The sequence below is a fragment of the Canis aureus genome, chromosome 1 (genome assembly GCF_053574225.1).
Source record: "Canis aureus isolate CA01 chromosome 1, VMU_Caureus_v.1.0, whole genome shotgun sequence".
In the NCBI taxonomy this organism is placed as follows: domain Eukaryota; kingdom Metazoa; phylum Chordata; class Mammalia; order Carnivora; family Canidae; genus Canis; species Canis aureus.
Window position 1 is genome coordinate 26,934,548 of NC_135611.1, and position 23,373 is coordinate 26,957,920.

At 37.9% G+C, this 23,373-nt stretch overlaps 1 protein-coding gene and 1 pseudogene across 11 annotated transcripts in view; one reads left to right on the plus strand and one right to left on the minus strand.

Moving 5' to 3' along the window:
• Nucleotides 1-23,373, plus strand: part of EYA4 (EYA transcriptional coactivator and phosphatase 4) — a 304,845-nt gene that overhangs the window by 209,443 nt on the left and 72,029 nt on the right. The gene's annotated exons all lie outside the window — the stretch shown is intronic.
• LOC144293825 (small ribosomal subunit protein eS24 pseudogene) lies at nt 4,722-5,244 on the minus strand (annotated as a pseudogene).

The window sequence follows — 23,373 nt, forward strand, 5'->3', positions numbered from 1 at the left end:
GCAAAATACAGAGATTTCTGAAATTGGGTGGTACATTATGGTAAGGGATTGAAACCATGCTTATCTGTTGTTTTGCTTAAAGCTGAATTCGAGCTCAGCTTTAGTTGTAAAAACATTCTCATTTTCAGAAGCTGAACCATGTACATTATCAGTTTAACTGAGACACTTTCCTAGTGTTCATAAATTCATACATGAGATGTGAGTTCAGAAACCTAGTCAGCTGTAATTACCTGTATTATAACTGAACAGTTCACAATTTCCATTATAATGGAGTTTTAAAGGTATGTCTCCAAGCTCTTTTTTGTCTTGACATTTTTTTTAGTAGAAAATATGAAATCGTTTTGGTACCGATCAGTTTGGGGTGAAAGGGAATAAAACTATTTTTTATCCACTTGTATACATTTATATGCACTCCTGATCTGTATGACATTTAACATCAGTTTACATCACTTGTTGTGTATATTCTGTGTGAGTGCTGAGATTACAGACTTTCACAGTTCAGCTTGCCCTCCTAGATTTCTCTCTTCAGTCTCTCTCCCCTTCCCCTTTCCCTGATCCCCCACCTCTCTGACAGTCTCACTGCAAACCCTCTAGTCACTTTACCCTCAGTCCCGAAATCCTTTACCTCTTAACAGCTCCTTTCTCTTCCCCCCCGCCCCCCCCACAAAAAGGAGGGGGTAAAAGTAAACACAGACACTGCTGAAGATCCTTATGTATTCCTCTAAGATATGTATTCTCTGTCCTTGAGAAAATACTGTCCTGAATGTAGAAGCTGTTGTTATCATGAATGCATTGTATCTTACTACATATTTATAAATTTAGAAATAATATATAACATGGGCAGTTTTTGAAATCCATGTGAATATAAAACAATATTTGGTTTTGTGGCCTATTTTTCCCCTAAAATTATATTCTGTATCCATATTAATGCATGTAGCTCTAGCTCATTTATTATAAACATTGGATAATGTTCTGTAGCATTTATATAATCCAAATAATCTATGCATCCTTTTTTAGGTGGACATTTAAGTTGTTTCTAATCATTTACTCTTATAAGCAAATAATGTTATGGGATAATTTTTCTGGAGTTGAAACAGAAAAGAGGAATTTGGGGACTTGACGCGTGATGTTTGGTGTACCACAGCAAATGACAGCTAAGCACTTCAGCATTATCCTGTAATACAAGCATTAATAATAGAATTTTAAAGTATCAGAATGTATACATCAATAAAAACATTTTGTGACACTATTAAATATCTAAAACATCTCCATAAAAAATAATAGCTACAAGTTTTAAAATTACATTACTGTCCCTCTTGCTCTGCTGCTTTCTGGGTGTTTCATTGCCTCCAGACAGAATGCCCGTGGAACTGAGGTTTCTGCCTTGGCCGGCCCCATAAAGGCTTCCCTACCTTCCTTGCTGTGTTTACTGGATGCCTTGGCTCTTCCTTCCCCACTTTGCCACTGTTGGACTGTCCCCATTTCAGAGGAGAGATATGTCTTCACATGTCACTTCTGATCCCTGCTCAGCCATTTTTGGGTGTTTGCGGGGGGAAGTGGGGAAGAGAAAGGAGCTGTTAAGAGGTAAAGGATTTCGGGGGTGACGGTGAAGTGACTGGAAGGTTTGCAGTGAGACTGTCAGTGAGGTGGGGGACCAGGGAAAGGGAAGGGGAGAGAGACTGAAGAGAGAAATCTAGGAGGGACGAGCTGAACTGTGAAAATCTGTAATCTCAGCACTCACACAGAATACATCAAATGTGTGTTCATTCCTCTCAATGGCACCAGTTATTAGAATTATGGAAAATTGAAAACTGGTCCTGCAGTCATTAGTAGAAACGCAGTTTCTGTTATGCTAGATATCACAATATTTCTTTCCAAATTAGCTATACCAATTTATATTCCCACCGAAGTATGAGAATTACTTGCTTTACCATATTCTAGCTGACATCTGACCTTCTCTGATTTTGTAATTTTGTTAGTCTGATGGGCTTGATACAATATTTCACTGTTGTTTAAAGCTGCAGTTCCCTGATTACTAGGATTACTTGAGTACTTGACCAGTGCACTTTTTATCATTTTTAAAATGAATTTTATTTTAAAGGTAATATGGTTTTCTAGCATCATGCTTAAAATGTAAAAAGAAAAAAATTAAAATTAACCCATAATCCACCACATAAATATACCTATTATTTTATTTTTAAAAAATACCTTTCTTAAAAAAATAGCTTTCTTAGGTACATTTAACTTGCACATTTAAAGTATTCAGTTTGAAAAAAAAAAAAAAGTATTCAGTTTGATGTTTCAACATAGGTTCATGCCAGTGAACCCATCACCACAGCCAAGATACTTAATTTATCCATTGCCCCAAAAGTTTATTCCTACCTCTTTTTTTTTTTTCTACCACACACCTTCTTCCCCACCTCCCGTCTCGTGGGAACCACAGACGTCCTTCCATAATTATTTTCAAATTCCTCCATGTCGTGAGCATCTGTCAATGGATCAGGTCATTCCTTTGTATTGCTGAGCAGTAGTCTACTAGGTGCTGATACCTAGCTTGTCTGTCCATTCACCTTGTAGTGGACATTTGTGTTGTTTCCAGTTACTTAATTGACTGACTATACACAAACACACACACACATATAATGTATAATATGTTATGTAATATATACACACAATGTTATTTATAATACAATTTTATTATATATATATATATATATATATATATATATATATATATATATACTGGGACAGGGTCTGGCATGTATAGTATTCAGTAATTATGTGGTATAAGAAGTAGATATCTTTTGGCAAATTTAAAAGCTAATTAGGAAAACAAAGCAGGCAACCTTAAAAAGTTAAATTGTGGGGCACCTGGGTGGCTCAGCGATTGAGCACCTGCCTTCGGCTCATGTCATGATCCTGGAGTCCGGAATCCAGTCCCATATTGCGCTCCCTACAAGGAGCCTGCTTCTCCCTCTGCCTATGTCTCTGCTTCTCTTTCTGTGTTTCTCATGAATAAATAAAATCTTAAAAAAAAAAAAAGTTAAAGTGCATGGAGTGATTGAACTGAACTGAAATCCATAATATGCTTCTTTTACCCAAATGCCAAGGGGTCCGTCATCCTTGGAAGTCTTTCCTTTCCCTCAAAGCTATACTATCATCACTTCCCCTTCATTGAAAACAATATCTTCCTTTTTTGTTCCTGTTTTGTTCCATCCTTTTCCCAACCACTGGGTTCTCAGCCTTAGTTATCTCTATGAAATGTCCCTCTCTTCACGTCTGATTCGTTTCCAAGTTCTAGGAATTTAACATCCAACTAAAGTTTTGTTCTTTTGTTTACAACTTGAGGATCAGACATGTAAATACCCCTCAGTGCATCACCCTTTGTGGTGTGTCTACCCATCTCCCACCTCAGCACGCCAGCAGGCTCCCATCTTGCCTCCCTGACTCGTTTTTCCCACCCAGATTCAGTTTCCACATGCTCATCTTTCTAACATATGATCCTGTCCCTGCATCTTTGTGGCTTCCAGATCTCCATTTGCTCCTCTCTGCATGTGGACTGCAATTTGGTCCTCAGCATAGACCTCCAGGAGTTCCTTGCTTTTCACCACCTGCTCCCTGACATCTGTGATGCAGTTATATTTTACTACTTGCAGGTACCTGAACACACTATGCCACTTCCCACATCTGTGCCTTTGAGTCAGCCTGTCCTCCCATCCTCCAGAATTCCTCACTAATTTGGGGGAGAATAACCTCGAACTCAGTTTTGATCCCTTCTTTTATCTCTGCATGCATGGGTGTCTGCACTCACACAAAACCCAGGAAACGAATCATGTCTCATCTATACTGCCGATGTCCACAGCACTGCCCTGCACTGTGCAGTCATTCCATCTCACTTCCTAGACTGTGACCATCATCACAGAGTGTGGAGGCCGTAGTGTTTTTACCACCTTTGAATCTACTAACAACTACAATGGCAAATGTCTAGTAGGTGCTCAATAAATACGTTGGGTCTGAATACAAGTGAGTGACTCAGATTGTGATGCTCAGTACATATGAACAGATGAATGTAAGATTTAAATGTCTGATTATCAAGTTGTAATTTCCCAGCTAAAATATTCTTAATGTCTTTTATCTGTTTTTTATTCCTGTGAAATAACCCATAGCAAAGATTTCAAAGTGAATAGTGATTGCCATATAAGGGAATATTTATTCTTCTCCCCTACCCCATGCTAGAATGCAGTCTCCACAGAAGTCAATTTGTATCCATTTTGTTCATAAAGGAAAACCAAAGGCCTAGGCACCCAGAATTTGTCAAATAAATTAATAAAGATATGGAATTGTGTATGACTTGGTGGAGATTTAAATAATCTCTCTTCAGGGGATCCCTGGGTGGCGCAGCGGTTTGGCGCCTGCCTTTGGCCCAGAGCACGATCCTGGAGACCCGGGATCGAATCCCACATCAGGCTCCCGGTGCATGGAGCCTGCTTCTCTCTCTGCCTCCCTCTCTCTCTCTCTCTGTGACTATCATAAATAAAAATAAAAAAAATTTTAAAAACATCTCTCTTCAGGAAAAAAAACTTTCAGGAAAATATGAAAAATTTGAGTGATTTCTGAATTTTAAAAATGTGAGATTTCAGAGCTAATTTCTTAAGTGGAATCACAAGGCCAGCAAATAACCATATTCATTTATCTAAAATGTAGTATTTAAATTTTGAATTTTATTTTATTTTATTTTTTAACATTCTTAGTTTATTAATCCTCTCATGAAAAATCTGCACAACCACCACAGGTAAAGCCACTGTAGAATCTTTACTCCTTCTGTTGTCCAATCGCCAGCTCATTTCTTTTTTGCAAGCACCAGCATTGGCTTTTGCAGTCCCCCTTACTTTCGTCATTCTGTTTTTGTGTTCTTTGCACTGTTTACTTGATGTCTTTTTCTTCTCATACAGGCCATGTCTTGCAAGTCTATGTTTGGGTTCATTTTTCTTTGCGTAATCCAAGGAATCATAAATCATGCCAAAGCCAATTGTCTTGCCACCACCAAAATGGGTTCTGAATCCAAATACAAATATGACATCTGGGTGTGGTCTTGTACACTTTGGCTAGTTTTTCCTGAATTTCTGTCTTAGGTACAACTGTTGCCTTCCCAGGGTGAAGAACATCAATGGCCATCTGTTTCCACTGAAGTAGTTGTTGGTTGGTAATGAACTTCCTGGTCCAGATAGTTACTGTGTCATTCATGATGGCAGCCAAGCTTCAAGGAGGCGGGGAGGAAAAGACTAAATTTTGAATTTTAGAGAAGCTTCTGAAAAGTACGAATTTCTGTACATGACAGTGTCAACTAGCTAATCATATTTCCTGGAATTTTTATGCAGTAATATAAATTGTAATTAACTTAGAATAATCCTAGTTCACATTTAGATAGAGCATAAAAATGGTATGGAAATAGTCTATCAGAGTAAAAATAGATGTTGGTTCTTGGATTCAGAGCAGTGTGAGGATACCAAAATTTTGTCATGGCTAAGGTCATTTATAATTTTTAAAATAAGAAAATCATAACTCACACTCTCAAAGTCCTTAGCCTAAAATCTGACATATAGTAGAGGTTTATTAAATATGTGAACTTAAGCCAGTAGAGATTTTTTTTCATTTTTGGCAATGGGAAGGGTATTTAAGAAGGGAAGTGGTGTAGTTATGATTGTATTTTTCATTTGAGAAAAATAATTTGATGATTGTCTGGAGGATGATTTGGAGGAAAAAACAAACAAACAGAAAAACCTGGCAGCTGTTTGTTCATTAATCAGTGAAAGAATAGTTATAGAGCACTTAGCACCAAAGAATGAAGGCGCGAACTGCTGATTCAGTGTGAGAAGTGTATACTATAAAAAACGTTTAGGTGAAGAATTACGAAAACCCAATTTAAGTAGTGATTAGGATAAAAAGGAGTAAATACCTCGGTATCATTTTAGGCAGAAGCACTGAGGGTATTTGGTGAGCTCTCTAAAGATGGAAGGCTTGAGTATATCACCTAGGATTCTGGTTTAAGGGACCAATCCAATAGTATAGTTCAAGGTAAGAGTTTAAGTAGGTTTAATGGGAATGATGAGCTGAGCTATGGACATATTCTTTTTTCTTTTTAAAGATTTTATTTATTCACGATAGACACACAGAGAGAGACAGAGAGAGAGAGACAGACAGACAGACAGACATAGGCCAAGGGAGAAGCAGGCTCCATGCAGGGAGCCCGATGTGGGACTCGATTCCGGACTCCAGGATCATGCCTGGGCCGAAGGCAGGCACCAAACTGCTGAGCCACCCAGGGATCCCCGCTATGGACGTATTCTATTAGGAGGGTCTGTGTAAATCCCTGTGGAGATGACAGTATAGAATTGTAAATAAGATCCAGTGCTTAGAAGGGACATGTGGGCTGAGGAGGGGTGGCTTTTGAATTGATCAACAACAACAAAAATAGTTGTCAAAGACACAGATACATGTGGAAATTCCCAGAAGGGTGTTCACCTGAGTGAGATGAGATGTGGGCTGAGGCTGTAAGATTCTGGACATCAAAAGATTAAGAGGACACAAGAATGAGCCACAAAGAAGACTGAAAACTAATGGTCATATGTGACGTCAAGAAACCGGGAAAGGGTAGTTGTATCAGTAAAAATGGTTTCAAGTGCAGGTAATAGAGAAGCTGACTCACCTAGCTTGAAACAATAAGGTAATTTATTGGATCACATAACCAGAATTCCAGAGGTAAAATGGCCTTGGGTGTGGTTGATCAAGGAGCTCAGTAATTTCATCAGAAAACCAGTTCCCTTTGTCTTCTTTTGCTCTGCCATCCAGTCTTGGATTTGCCCTAAGTCTGTTTCTCCTCTGGCAGTAGAATGATGGGTTGTAGGGATCAGGATTATGTGCTTCCTCATTCACATCCAGCCAAAGAAGCAGTTTGGATCTGGAAGCTCTCCTACAAGAGGAGCTTACCACAAGTCTCCAGCAAAAGTACTCCTTGCGTCCCTTTGGCACTATTAAAATAAAAAACAAACAGGGACCAGCCTTGAAAATTCCCCAAGCAGACAGAACCAGTTTTTCATACAATAAAGCTTGATTTAGCTTATTTTGCAAGGCTAACTTGACCTGGGTCATTTCTTGTTGATACCTCTAGAAATTGTAAGCAACACTTGAACTGTTTCCCAAGGTTGAAATGAGGTAACGGATCAATTCCCTATCATTTAAGAGAATTCTAATATTGTAACCAATCACCGTGAAGAATACAAGCCTTGCTTTTCCACTAGATAAGCCACTTTGTAACAATACACCCTTTAGCCTCACTTCAAGTTTTGGCTTGGGTGCTCCTAGTTTGCAAACTCTCTTTTTTCCTGTGTTCTACTTTATTACTTCAGTGATTCATTGGCTTTTGCTTTGGCTACTTCTGAACCCTTGACAGCACAAATATACCTGATTTAGGATTCCTGAGACAGTCATTAACTTGGGAGAAGAATTAGACTGCCATCTCCTGGAGCTGAGCGTGGATTTAGCTTTCCCCAAGGCACTGCTCTTTGTTGGTGAGAAATGATACCTGAACAAAACTGGAGATTTCTTTTAGGTAAAAGGAAATCGTAAATGGAGAACCCATAACCAAGCAACAGGATCACTCTGAAAGTATGAAGAAAGCCTAAGAGGAAGAAAGTTTCAGGAGAAGTCATTAACATTGTGAAACGCTGGAGAGTCCAAGTGAGACTTGACAAAAAAAAATTCAAAAAGCCCATTAGTAATTAGTAGTTGATGCTAATAACTGTATAGACTCTGGATACTGGTTGAGGTGGAGGGAGGCTGAGGTAAGGAGGGGAGAGGAAGCACTGATGCCAGTTTGAAGACTGAGCTTTGAAAGGAAGAGTAATGACAAGCAGCCAGAGGGGGAAAATAGTAGCAGGAATGTTTTGTTTTGTTTTTGCCTTTTTTTTTTTTTTTTTGTAATTATCAATTAAATGTTTTGAAGCCTAGTCAGTAGCTCCTAATCAGCATCTGATGTATGATGTAGGCTCTTCCAGTGCCAGTTGCATGAACTTTGTCAACTTCTCAAGTTCTCGAGTTTTCATCACTTTAAAGAGAGAAAAATAAAGCTGTTTTTTAAAAAATACTACAGTTGGTGAATTTTAGAAATGTTTTAAAGAAAAGAATGTTATTATTTATGTTTTAGGGAAATGCTTATGTTTAGGAGAGACTGTAGATGTTATACGGCACTGAGGCTTCAAAAAGTTTTATTTGAAGTTTTATTTATTTGAAGACTGAAAATAGAATATTTTTACTTTTTGCCTCAGTGCTTGGTGCTGTGGTCTGAATGCTGGTGTCCCCCTAAAATTGGTGTGTTGAAATCCTAATACCCAAAGATGGTAGTATTAGGAGGTGGTACCTCTGAGAGGTACTGCAGTCTTGAGGATAGAGCCCTTATGAAAGGGGTTAGTGAAAAAAAAGAAAAGAAAAAAAAAAAAGAAAAAAAAGAAAGGGATTAGTGTCCTTATAAAAGAGGTTCTGGAGAGATCCGTGGCCCTTCCACCATGTGAGGGCACAGTGGAAAAGCACTAGCTATGAGGTAAATAGAGTCTTCACCAGTGAACTCAATGCTGCTGGTGTCTTGATCTTAGATTTCCCGGCCTCCAGAACTGTGAGCAATAAATTTTGGTTGTTTATAAGCTACCCAGCCTGTAGTATTTTGTTATAGCAGCCTAAGACACTTCCTCTTAAAGTTTGTGTTTTGCAAAGAATGCAAGAAAATGTTTCATTTCAGGCAAAACTATGTTTTTGTTAAAATGTTAGAAAGTAATGCCTCTTGCATGCTAGGCACTCATAAAATAATTATTACTTATTCTGTACTTCAAATTTAAGAGTAAAAAAATACAGAGATTCTGCCAAATTATAAAATTCTTCATACTTGAACCGTATTTTTTTATTTATTAGAGTTTTGATTCTAAACACCAATAAAACTATGCCACAGAAGACCAGTAATATTGCAATAAAAGCTAAGTGATTAGGACTAACTAGGTCAGTCAGGTGAAATTCATGAATCATTTAGTCACATAGTCAACAACTGTTAATTGAACAATCACTATGTACCCATACAGTTCTAGCACTGTAGATACAGCAATGAACAAAAACTCCCTTTCTCTCACGGAGCATACATTGTAAACAATTAACAGATAAATTAATATATTATATACTGTGTCAGGGAAGATAATTGCCTTGAAGAAGAATAAAGCTATGTAATGGTATAGGAGACAATTATTGGGTAGGAGTGTTGCTGTTTTATAAGGAGAATGGGAAAGGGCTCTCTGAATAGGAAGGGAAGTGTTTGAGCAGAGAAACAGGAAAAGGAGGATGGCCGGAGGGAACTGTGTTCCACATAAAGGAAATATCAAGTGCAGAGGTCCTGCTCTGTGAGCCTGTTGAGCATGTTTGAAGACCAGTGGTCAGGGCCAGGTAGATGGGATAGAGTAGGCTGGAGGAGGAGCTTCATGAGTGAGGGGACTCACTAGGAGCCAGGATCAGAGAAATGAGGCATTGGAGTATCGTGTGAGGAAGTAGGCCTTCAGACCAGTTAGGAATTTGGGAATTACTCTAAGAAAGATGGGGTGGATGAGGCACTCGGGTAGCTCAGTTGATTGATAGCCTAACTCCTGATTTTGGCTCAGGGCATGATCTCAGGGTTATGAGATCAAGCCCCTGTGCCGAGCTCTCTGCTCAGCGGGGAGTCTGCTTGAGGTTTTCTCTCTCTCTCCCTCTCCTTCCGCCCCTCCCCCCACTCATATGCATGCTTGCTTTCAAATAAATAAATAAAATCTTTAAAGAAAAAAAGAAGGATGAGGTGGCATTAGAAGGTTTTGAAAAGTTTGAGGTGGTTTTGCAAAGCTCTAACTGCCATGGGGAGATGTGCCTATTCTGGGGCAGGTGTGAAATTCAGAGAGTTAAAAATAAATACAACTTCTTTTCCTTTTTAATACATAATAAAAATAAAGTGACCCACATCAGAAATTTATCCAAATATTAGAACTGACAGATCTACTCTAATAAATGGCAAGATCAAGTTGTAATTATAAGCACAGTAAGTTCTCATATAGAAACAACCAAGTAGACCCTAGTCAACCCTTCATTGTGTATGTGTTTGTATTTGGTAAACCTTGCTTCATAGCAGGTAGAATATGGGGCACAGCCAATGCCTCATCGCTGACACATTACAACAGATTACTGAAGTGAGTGTCCTAAAACTTAATAATATTATGACATTTTTATTATAAAGAAATAATTACATTGTAGCATATTTTTTCCAAGCTTTTAGGAACTGGGCAAGTGCTTTAAATTTAGAACAATGTGTGCTTCCCTTAAATGTTAATGGTTGGAACACATCTAAGTTTATGCAATATTTAAAAACCTTCTTGGAAGTAAGATTCATGGGATAGTGACCTCAAAGCCTCTCTCATCCTACATTTTATAGGCTAAATAGCAACCTATTTCTGAACTTAGAGGCAGCCATCTGTATTTTTCCAGGCAGAAGTTATAGAATGATTTTACTTTGGAAAATGAGAGAAAAGTAAAGATTGCACGGGAGCCCAACAAAGTATTCAGTGTGCTTGATATATTTTGCCAAGATTTTTGTCAAGAGGGCTGACCATGAACATTATTCTATATCCCCAGCATTTGCAAAGGACCAAACATTTCCTGAGGAAACCTTTAATAAATGAGACATTGAATTCTCTGTAGTCAGTGTAGCCTTCCACCTGGGGAAAAGACAGCCCTGTAATTGAAACCTAGCGTATGCATTGTCATCCCTTCTGCCTGCCTCTCTGGTGCTTTACAAATTAAAAGATCTCTAAGGCTCAGCCTGCTTTCCAGCTGCCAGCCCCTGATAGACATGAGGGAGCCAGAAGGGACCAGGTGGAGCAGTTTTGAGTTGCACTAGACACACAGCACAAGGAGTTTGGCCATATCTTCCCAATGAATATTTATACCAGCCCCATTTCTCATCTTGCTCTTTGGCATGGATCAGAGGGCCGAGTTCCTGCTGATTTCAAGGGCCCTGCATTGTTTTTGGACCTGATCCGTGAAGTATTATGTCAGATGAGAAATGGGCCCCGGGTTCCTATCACTAAGATGGCTGGTTGACTTTTTTTTTAATGGAGACTATCATGTTATAGTGTCATACGGATGGGGCAATAAGGGAGTTCCCTGACGTCTCCTGGCATTCCTGCTCCTTGAATCACACACTCAACTACTGTTTACTATAGAATGGAACTTTAATTGCTTCTGTTTAGAGCCACACAGTACTCTGGTTTGTGTATTGCTGCATTTTCTTCTTTTTCTTAGGGGTTTTATTTTTGTTTGCTAAGGTCAGGCACTTATCACAGGGCTCCCTCATTATATTTCACATTTTGATCCCTTGTGGCAGGTGCTAACTTCCTTGCGCTCAAAGTGAATGGGTTGAGTAACCTCATAAAGATACAGAATGTCTTGGCGTAAAAAAGGAAGAGAGTACAGAATGCCTGTCTGTGGAAGACTCAGTGTTATTTAGAGAGCCCTGTAAACTTGAGAAGATATTTAGAAAACCATCTACACATACACCCATTAACTTTTTCTAGATAGTAGATCATAGACTTATATTCATGTTTCTGATTCTCCATCTGTATTTTTATCTAATACAGTGCGTATCTTATGTGTATTTTATCATCATATTGCTTATGAGAAACCAATTTTTCATTGTTTCTGTAATATGACATAAACTAAGCACAGCAAAATTCTTGTGAATTGTTGATTCTAAAATTATGTTCTTAGATAATTAAATATAAATCATTAGAAAGAGGACTGTGATCATGAGACTCTAATATAAGTTCTCTAAGCAGAAGCCATACAGAATAACCTCAGTCTTTTATGACAGAGGTAGTAGAAAAAAGAGAAACAAAGGCATGCATTATACAAAGTACATATGGAATTCAACAAGGGGTGTGTCAGAGGCTCTTGATACATTTATGAGGGTGGGGGAATGATAGAAAAATATAGACTGAATGCTAGTACTATTTATTAGCTCAATAATTATTCCTGAGGAGTTGTTATAAATCTGGAGATGCACCTCTAGGGTCCTCTTCAAGATCTGTTTGACATTGGCCTTTCCAACATTTTAATGTGTTTCGGTATTGAAGGTATGTGAAGAAAGTTTATTGGTGTCATAGCACAGGGGGAAGTACACTGAACAACAGAATCAGAATCTAATGGGACAAGCTTAAACAATGGACTTGCTCCAACAAGATGGCACTTAGGAGGAACACATGAAAAGCTGTTTACTTGGGTTCCAAATGCCAACTGCATGTGTAGTGACCAAGAGAAGACAGGACTATAAATCCTAACATGGGACAAACACTTAGGGGTATGGTAAGTTGGGTTTCTTCCTGTATTAGATACTGAGGTGTCTGGTAGCAAAGCTAATGTATTCTTCGGGCTCTGCTGATGGGTCTATAGTGAGAGTTGTAAAGCCTCTGCCATATTTTGTACCTATAAAAGCTCTGGGTCATTGGTGTTTGAAGGGCAGTATGGGAACGAAGATGTAGACTTGATCCATGTCAGTGAGCTAAACTTCTTCTAAGATCAAAGTTCTAATAGTAAGTGATCTGAAAATGAAATGGGCTGCTTCTTAAGAAAACAGTTTTCTTGTCAACACAAGTTTTCAAAGAGACAAATCAGGCATTTGTTGACAGTGTTGTGGAAGGGATTGTAGTAATATTAAGACCTACTGTATCCTGAATTTTGTGCAGTGTGTGTGTGTGTGTGTGTGTGTGTGTGTGTGTATGATCTTATTTAATTCACATAGTAGCTCTCCAATGGATATTTTATTCTTCAGTGGTGAGCCTAAGGTCCAGTGATGGGTAAATGGTAGAGACGGAGTTTAAACCCCAGATCTGAGTCTACCATGCAGGCTCTTAACACTGCATTCACAGCCTTGAGCATAAAACAGTATTTCTGTATTTGAGGACATTGAATCTCCTTTGAACCTAAAATTGCATAATTTTAGTAGAGGATCATCTTTTTTTCTGGGGGGGGGGAGCATCTTTATTTTATACAGTCATTCATCCAGTTTGATCCTTATTGGTAGAGTTTTTCTCAGAAAAAGAGTTGATGTGTTTCTGGGTATAATTGATGACATTAACTGTTTTGATTTAGCTTTACTACTTACTGGAGAGAAATCATTTCCTGCTTAATTAACCATGGTTTGTAACAGATCTAACAGAAACTTGAGGTTTATACCATTCAAATAATGCTTAGGAAATTAATTAGATTTTTTTCTTTGTTTACAGATGAAGTGGGGGTGGGGGGCTTTGAAAACTGGCATTTAGAGGTATGTTTCTGTTTTTATTTTTATTTTTATTTATTTTTATTTTTTATTTTTTTTTATGTTTCTGTTTTTAAAAAATATTTACATTTCTTTGGTGGGGAAACCATGATTTATCGGGATAATTTGTTAGGATCACAGTAAAGAAAGAGCCAAAGTTGCAGATCTCAAGTGTAGAGCTGAAAGCCCTGGAAAGGAAAGACTGTAAAAGTGTCCAGAGAACAGTGTGTTCATGGCTTTATTTGTAACTCCAGGGCCTGAGGTCACCCTGGCAGACAGGTTACTTGTACTGCAAGCATTCATGCTGGCCCCAGGGACAGGCATGAGGTCACTGGCAAATTGCAAGAACAGCTCCCATTTTGCATGGCCCATTTTCGTGGTACTTTTTGCTAGGGTTCTTCTTCCCCTACATTTCCTCTTTGCTACGGTGGAAGCCAGTTCTGACCATGTCTAGTAAAATGGATTAATGAGGGTCTCCTTCCAGGACTGTGTTCACCTGATCAGCGACACAGTGGGTCTATATCCACTGGAGAGGATCCACACCTCCTAGTCTTACTGCCAAAGAAGAAACTGGCCTATATTTGCAGCTATGACCAGGGTTTCTCAGATTGTAAACTGAAATGTGTTGGTTTAAGATGGCCTGGCATTGTTACCTGATGGGCTTTTTCCAGAGAGTGGGAACTGGTACTCGGTGGTGACATGCCATGACTTTCATTTGATCTAAGTAGACCAACTTGCTTTATTTTATTTTTTCTTCCACAGTGGCTTTCGATACCCGGTACCCAGGCAAAGCATCTTTTTCCTCACCCCCTAACACACGGGTCCATGGGGAGATCTAACACTGCACATACAGATATGAAAATTTCCACACACATTCACAGTAGAGAACTGATCTTTGTTGCCCCATCACCTATTCTCTTGCCCTCCGGTAGCCTGCAAGCTCTCTGAAGATACTTTATGTATTCCTGGAAATGTTTCTAGAACATAGTAGATGTTCAAGCAGTGTTTTCTGAAGTAGACTACATTTGACTCCAAGTACCTCAAAACACTTCATCTTAATTTTCCCTATCCCTGTTTTATTGTTCATTCATTAGCATTCACGTAGTAGCCTGCAGAATGCTAAGTGTAGTGAATAAAAGCAATGAATAAGATAGAAAATAATCCCTGCCCTAATGGAGCTGAGACTCCTTCTCTGAAGGAGAAGCTAATGTTGTATTCCTACTTTGCAGCTAAGGGGAATTAAGACTTATATTAGAAAAGGAAGCGAACGGCAAAAGCAAAGCCTAAACTCTTTCCTTTTTTTTTTAATAAATTTATTTTTATTGGTGTTCAATTTACCAACATACAGATTAACACCCAGTGCTCATCCCGTCAAGTGCCCCCCTCAGTGCCCATCACCCATTCACCCCCACCCCCCACCACCCCTAGTTCGTTTCCCACAGTTAGGAGTCTTTATGTTCTGTCTCCCTTTTTGATATTTCCCACACATTTCTTCTCCCTTCCCTTATATTGCCTTTCACTATTATTTATATTCCCCAAATGAGTGAGAACATATAATGTTTGTCCTTCTCCGATTGACTTATTTCACTCAGCATAATACCCTCCAGTTCCATCCACGTTGAAGCAAATGGTGGGTATTTGTCGTTTCTAATGGCTGAGGAATATTCCATTGTATACATAAACCACATCTTCTTTATCCACTCATCTTTCGATGGACACCGAGGCTCCTTCCACAGTTTGGCTATTGTGGACATTGCTGCTAGAAACATCGGGGTGCAGGTGTCCCGGCGTTTCATTGCATCTGTATCTTTGGGGTAAATCCCCAGCAGTGCAATTGCTGGGTCGTAGGGCAGGTCTATTTTTAACTCTTTGAGGAACCTCCACACAGTTTTCCAGAGTGGCTGCACCAGTTCACATTCCCACCAACAGTGTAAGAGGGTTCCCTTTTCTCCGCATCCTCTCCAACATTTGTTGTTTCCTGCCTTATTAATTTTCCCCATTCTCACTGGTATGAGGTGGTATCTCATTGTGGTTTTGATTTTGTATTTCCCTGATGGCAAGTGATGCAGAGCATTTTCTCATGTGCGTGTTGGCCATGTCTATGTCTTCCTCTGTGAGATTTCTGTGCATGTCTTTTGCCCATTTCATGACTGGATTGTTTGTTTCTTCGGTGTTGAGTTTAATAAGTTCTTTATGGATCTTGGAAACTAGCCCTTTATCTGATATGTCATTTGCAAATATCTTCTCCCATTCTGTAGGTTGTCTTTGAGTTTGTTGACTGTATCCTTTGCTGTGCAAAAGCTTCTTATCTTGATGAAGTCCCAATAGTTCATTTTTGCTTTTGTTTCTTTTGCCTTCGTGGATGTATCTTGCAAGAAGTTACTGTGGCCGAGTTCAAAAAGGGTGTTGCCTGTGTTCTCCTCTAGGATTTTGATGGAATCTTGACTCACATTTAGATCTTTCATCCATTTTGAGTTTATCTTTGTATATGGTGAAAGAGAGTGGTCTAGTTTCATTCTTCTGCATGTGGATGTCCAATTTTCCCAGCACCATTTATTGAAGAGACTGTCTTTCTTCCAATGGATAGTCTTTCCTCCTTTATCGAATATTAGTTGACCATAAAGTTCAGGGTCCACTTCTGGGTTCTCTGTTATGTTCCATTGATCTATGTGTCTGTTTTTGTGCCAGTACCAGCTGTCTTGATGACCACAGCTTTGTAGTACAACCTGAAATCTGGCATTGTGATGCCTCCAGATATGGTTTTCTTTTTTAAAATTCCCCTGGCTCTTCGGGGACTTTTCTGATTCCACACAAATCTTAAAATAATTTGTTCTAACTCTCTGAAGATAGTCCATGGTATTTTGATAGGGATTGCATTAAACGTGTATATTGCCCTGGGTAACATTGACATTTTCACAATATTAATTCTGCCAATCCATGAGCATGGAATATTTTTCCATCTCTTTGTGTCTTCCTCAATTTCTTTCAGAAGTGTTCTATAGTTTTGAGGGTATAGATCCTTTACATCTTTGGTTAGGTTTATTCCTAGGTATCTTATGCTTTTGGGTGCAATTGTAAATGGGATTGACTCCTTAATTTCTCTTTCTTCAGTCTCATTGTTAGTGTATAGAAATGCCACTGATTTCTGGGCATTGATTTTGTATCCTGCCACGCTACCGAATTGCTGTATGAGTTCTAGCAATCTTGGGGTGGAGACTTTTGGGTTTTCTATGTAGAGTATCATGTCATCAGTGAAGAGGGAGAGTTTGACTTCTTCTTTGCCAATTTGAATGCCTTTAATGTCTTTTTGTTGTCTGATTGCTGAGGCTAGGACTTCCAGTACTATGTTGAATAGCAGTGGTGAGAGTGGACATCCCTGTCTTGTTCCTGATCTTAGGGGAAAGGCTCCCAGTGCTTCCCCATTGAGAATGATATTTGCTGTGGGCTTTTCATAGATGGCTTTTAAGATGTCGAGGAATGTTCCCTCTATCCCTACACTCTGAAGAGTTTTGATCAGGAATGGATGCTGTATTTTGTCAAATGCTTTCTCTGCATCTAATGAGAGAATCATATGGTTCTTGGTTTTTCTCTTGCTGGTATGATGAATCACATTGATTGTTTTATGAGTGTTGAACCAGCCTTGTGTCCCGGGGATTAATCCTACTTGGTCATGGTGAATAATTTTCTTAATGTACTGTTGGATCTTATTGGCTAGTATCTTGTTGAGAATTTTTGCATCCATGTTCATCAGAGATATTGGTCTGTAATTCTCCTTTTTGGTGGGGTCTTTGTCTGGTTTTGGAATTAAGGTGATGCTGGCCTCATAGAACGAATTTGGAAGTACTCCATCTCTTTCTATCTTTCCAAACAGCTTTAGTAGAATAGGTAATGTTTCTTCTCTAAATGTTTGATAGAATTCCCCTGGGAAGCCATCTGGCCCTGGACTTTTGTGTCTTGGGAGGTTTTTGATGACTGCTTCAATTTCCTCCCTGGAAACTGTTTCCTTAAATTCATTCTTGTGCTTTGAATATTGACTCAGACAGCGTGAGAGATAGAGCCATATACACATACCATCTACTTTATGCAAAGAGAAGAAGCTGGTAAGGTACGAGAGTGAACGTCCTTGAAAGTATTGGATGCTTTTGCATTTCTTGGGTTATGAAGGATTGATAGACTCTCAGCCTTTGAATGAACAGGCATGTGACCATTACCAGCATCTGTGCAGAAGAATAATTATGGTTTCTGAGTTAGAGTAGACTCTGAAATACACAAATATAAAGCTTGCTCTTCCTTGGGTTTCAAGAGGATATTTCAGCCTGTTAGAAATAAATTCCATCTATGTTACAGAATAATTTCAGAAAAGAACCAAGAAACTAGTTGCAGGTGACCTACAATCCTTTATTTTTTAGTTGAGTTTTTGTGTTTATGGATAAGGTCATGTTTTCATATTGTCCAGATTGATAATAGTCTTCACATGGCCTTATGACATAAGGACCACTAAAAAGGGGTTGAAACAGGCATCCTGAGTGGTAAAGAAGGTCATCTGTCTCTCTTTTTTTTTTAAGATTTTATATATTTTAGGGGGGTGGGGAATGAGCAGGGAGAGCCGCAGAGGGAGAGGGAGAAACAAGCTCCACCTGAGCTCAATCCCAGGATACTGGGATCAGGACCTGAGCCACCCAGACACCCCAAGGGTCATCTTTAAGTATGGTAATAACTAGTATAGATTTGGCAGAGTAAATGCTTGTATTGACTTTAGTCATTTTTGAAAAGTATTCAAAAGACTTTATTGCAGGATTCTGCTTTCCTTTTTTTTAAAATTTTTATTTATTTATGATAGTCACACGGAGAGAGAGAGAGGCAGAGACACAGGCAGAGGGAGAAGCAGGCTCCATGCACCGGGAGCCCAACGTGGGGTTCGATCCCGGGTCTCCAGGATCGCGCCCTGGGCCAAAGGCAGGCGCTAAACCGCAGCGCCACCCAGGGGTCCCAAGGATTCTGCATTCCTGATTGTAGTTTCACAGTGTAACAGAATCAAAGTCACTTTAAAAAATGGGAAGCCTGGCGACGCCTGGGTGGCTCAGCGGTTGAGCCCATCTGCCTATGGCTCAGGGCGTGATCCCGGAGTCCTAGGATCAAGTCCCGCATCAGGTTTCCTGTATGGACCCTGCTTCTGCCTGTGTCTCTCATGAATAAATAAAGAAAATCTTTTTTTAAAAAATGGGAAGCCTGCAGTGTGTGACAGAAAGAAGTTGGACTGTGCCATCAGATAGACATGAGGTCAATTCTGGGGCTACTTTCTCTACCTACATGATCTTGGGCATGCTGTGCATCCTCTGTAACCCTCAGTTGCTTCACCTATAAAATATGGGAAGTAAAATGCATATCAGCATGTTACTGTAAATATTAAAGGAGAGAATATATATGAAGTGCCAGGCATAGAATGTGTCATCCTCTGTGTACTTAGTAAAAACTGGTACCGTTAATCATTTTCTGCTGTTAGAGTCTATGGTAAATTTTATATTTTGTATATTCTGTTTTGTATAAAGCAGACTTAAAAGGAATCTGAAGTTTCAGAATTACAGAACGTGCAGAAAGAAGTACAGGAATATTCTTGCTATATAGTTTGTGGTGATAATGCACATCTATTCTCAAAAGGCTCTTTTAACTTTAAGGAATATCAACCCACTGAAGTGAATTCAAGCTAAGGGGAATTATTGTAAAGATTCAGATCATTGCAGTTTGGTTTCCTGGAAACTGGAATGTAAAATACCAAGGCTATTTTTGTTTTGTTTTAAAGGAGCAACATAGTTTTATTCCTTTCTTCAGTGTATGCTCCATCACTTCATTCCTAATTTTCCTTGCTGCTTCATCTTGCATGTGGTCTAAATTGGCTCTGAGCTCATATACTACCTTGCAGCTCCAGCAGTACCACTAACCAGATGCTTCCCCCAGAATCCCTTTGAAATAATCAAAATCCAGATAATAGTTTCTGAGGAAATTTTCCATACTCTGAGTTCATGTTGATCTCTGTTCCATTCAGTGGATATTTGATGTACTTTAATTTTCTTTGCACAATATCTGCCTTCTTACTTAGATCATAAACTCCTGGAGGGTAGGGCCATGTCTTCACTCAGCAATCCTAACAACTGTGACAGTGCTTTGCATATAATAAGCAATCATTAATTTTTTTGATCTGTTACATTAAAAATATATTGGGTGGGTCCAGTAGGAGATAATAAAGTTCTGAGCATTCATTATTTTCTATAATTAAGCCTGTTCCCAGGAGTGTGCTACAAATAATAGTTTTTTTGGGGGAATACTACTATTTCCTTCTTTTTAAAATCTGGTTGCTGTAAAGCTTTCTACTTACGCAGTTTTCAGAATTTGGCTATAATGTGCCTAGTATGGTTTTCTTTTCCCTTTTCTCATTTGTTCATTGTATTTCAAGGATCTATGGGTTGGTGTTTCATCACATTTGGAAAAATTTTGGCCATTACTTATTTCAGTATTATTCTTTCATTCTCTTTCTTGCTTCCTGATAATATTACACAGGTTACTTAATTTAATTCCCCATTCCCCCATTTTTGTCTTGCTATTCCAGTTTGTGCAATTTCTAATGGCCCAGCTTCAGATTTACTGATTCTTTCTTTTCCAGTGTCTAATCTGTTAAATCTATCCAAAGAATATTTTTAATATATTGTAATTTTTTTCTAAAATTTTCATTTTTTAGTTTCCATTTCTTTTCTATATGCAATACATATATACATGTATCTTTATTATATGTACATATTATATACATATGTATTATATGTATATGACTATATACATATTATATACATAAATGTATTATATGTGTATATATATATATGGGACATATATAGGTATATATGTGAAATATATATATGCACACACATCTTGTGTGGGAATGTATCTTTTCCTGTAAATTATTTAATATACTCACAATAATTTTTAAATCCTTGTCTGATAATTTTAAAATCTGTATCAATTTTACTACATTTTCTCTCTAATACAGTTCACATTTTCATGCTTGTTATGACAAAATATTTATGATATTATGAACATTATATACAAAAACTCTGTTGAAACTGAAGCATAAGGGGATCCCTGGATGGCTCAGTGGTTTAACGCCTGCCTTCAGCCTAGGGCATGATCCTGGAGCCCCGGAATCAAGTCCCACACCAGGCTCCCTGCATGGAATCTGCTTCTCCTTCTACCTGTGTTTCTGCCCCTCTCTCTCTCTCTCTCTGTGTCTCTCATGAATAAATAAATAAAAATATTTTAAAAATAAAAATAAAGAAACTGAAGCATAGCATTTGTTTTGTTGTGTTTATTTCCCCCCAAAGTCTAAATCCTTGGCTCTGACTAGTGGTTAAGATGAGGGTGTGAACATTTTAGATTCTTCCTAAGAGTTGAGCAGTAAGGGAACTTCAAATCCCTGAACAACCATCATTTTGATATTTCAGTATTTGAATTGGAACAGCATTGACTGAACTTTCAGATATTTTTGGTTCATGTTTCGATTTGGTACTGACAAGGCCTTGTACCTATAACTTAGTAAATTCACTCATTCATTCTAGTATTTTTCATTGTTTTGTTTTTATGGATTTCTCAGGTTTTTTTCTACATGAATAATTGTTACCTGTGAATAGCAGAATTTTTTTTCTTTCTAAACTTTACCCCTTTTATTTATTTATTTTTGTCCTCTTATACTGGCTAAGATTACCAATAAAATGTATTGAAATGGGAAAAACAGATATCCTTGCTTGGTTTTGATCTTAGGGAGAAATAATTCAATATTTTGTCATTAAATATGATTTAAGCTATAGATTTTTCCAGAATGACTTTTACTAGATGTGAGGGGAGTACTTCTTTTCTAGTTTGCTGAGAGTTTGTATCAAGAATGGATGATGAATATTGTCAAATGTTTTTTCTTGTACTCATTGAAATAATAATCTGTTAATATATTGAATTGCATTGTTTGATTTTCAGATGTTAAACTTTGAATTCTTGGGATAAAGCACACTTGGTCTTTACATAGTAGCTTTTTGTTGCTGTATTTTACTTGATATTTTGTTAAATTTTTTCATCTATATTAATGAGAAATACAGATCCACAATTTTTTAAAGAAATTATTTGTCAGGTTTAGATGAGAGTAATCCTTTTCTCATACAATGTAGTGAAATGTGTTCCCTCCTGTTTTTTGAAAGAATTTATAAAAGATTGTTATTTTTCCTTATTAGAATTCACTAAGAAAACCATATGGCCCTGGAATTGGTTTTTTATTTGTTTGTTTTAGGATTCTTTTGGGGGAAAGTGTTTAATTATGAATTTAATTTCTTTAATTGATATAGGACCATTTGGATTTCCTTTTTTTAATTGGATCAGTTTCATGGGTTGTGTCTTTTAATAAGTTTACTGATTTAATCTAAATTATGAATGCTTTGGCATAAGATTGTTCATATTTCCTTATCATCCTTTTAAATATTTTTAGTATCTCTACTGATCTTCTGGATTTGTAAATTGTCTCTATTACTCAGATTTTATATTTCAATGATTTACACTCTTTCTTGTTTCCTTTCTTTCATTTACTATGGGTTTAATTTTTTTTCTTTTTTTTTAAGATTTTATTTATTTATTCATAGAGACAGAGAGAGAGAGAGAGGCAGAGACACAGGCAGAGGGAGAAGCAGGCATCATACAGAGAGCCTGATGTGAGACTCGATCCAGGGTCTCCAGGATCACTCCCTGGGCTGCAGGCAGCGCTAAACCGCTGCGCCACTGGGGCTGCCCTAATTTTTTTTTTCTTTCACTGGTTTATTAGGGTAGAAACTTAGATCACAGATTTTAAACCCTTTTCCTTTTCTAGTATCACTTAAAGATCTAAATTGCTATATATAAAGATAATGAGCTAATTGCTCATTAGCCACTGCTTTATTTGCATATAAAAATATTGATATGAAGTCATTTTTTTGTTTTAAAGACTTTAGTTTTTGATCAATTAAAGTTCATAGCACAGCTGAGAGGAGGGTACAGAGATTTCCAATACATCCTCTGCTCCAACACATGTATAGCCGGCTCCATTGTTATTACTCACCAGAACAGTGCATTTATTACCAGGGATGAACCTACACTGACTCATCATTATATTTGTAAGTCTGTAGTTTACTTCAGGGTTGGCTCTTGGTATTGTATATGCAATGGGTTTGGACAATGTATAATGACATATATCTTTCATTACAATACCATATAGAGTATGTTCACTGTCCTAAAAATTTTCTATACTCCTGTTTATCCTTGCCTCATCTCTACCTCAGCAAGATAGTTTTGCTTTTCTAGAATATCATATAATTGGAATCATACATTATGTATGACTTTTCAGATTGGCTATTCACTTAGTAATATGCAGTGAAGACTCCTTCATGTACTTTCATGGCTGGAAGGGACATTTGTTTTTAACACTGAGTAATGGCCCATTGACTCTGTATAGTAGAATATATTTAGCTTAGTTTTATAAGTGACTGCCAAACTATCTTCCAAAGTATGTATACCATTTTGTATTTCTACCAGCAAAGTATGAGAGTTCCTGTTGCTCCATATCCTTGCCAGAATTTGATATTGTCAGTATTATAGATTTTGGCCATTCTAGTGAATAGTGAAGTGTTATCTTATTGTTTTAACTTGCATTTCCTTGATGACATGTGATGTGAACTCTCTTTTTATATGCTTATTTGACACCTATATATCTTCTTTGGGTGAAGTGTCTATTGAAATGTTTGGCCCATTTCTTAAGCAGTTGTTTTTCTCTTATGGTTCAGTTTTAAGAGTTCTTTTTTTTTTAAGATTTTATTTATTTATTCATGAGAGACACAGAGAGAGAAAGAGGCAGAGACACAGGCAGAGGGAGAAGCAGGCTCCATGCAGGGAGCCCAACGTGGGACTTGATCCCAGGTCTCCAGGATCACACCCCAGGCTGC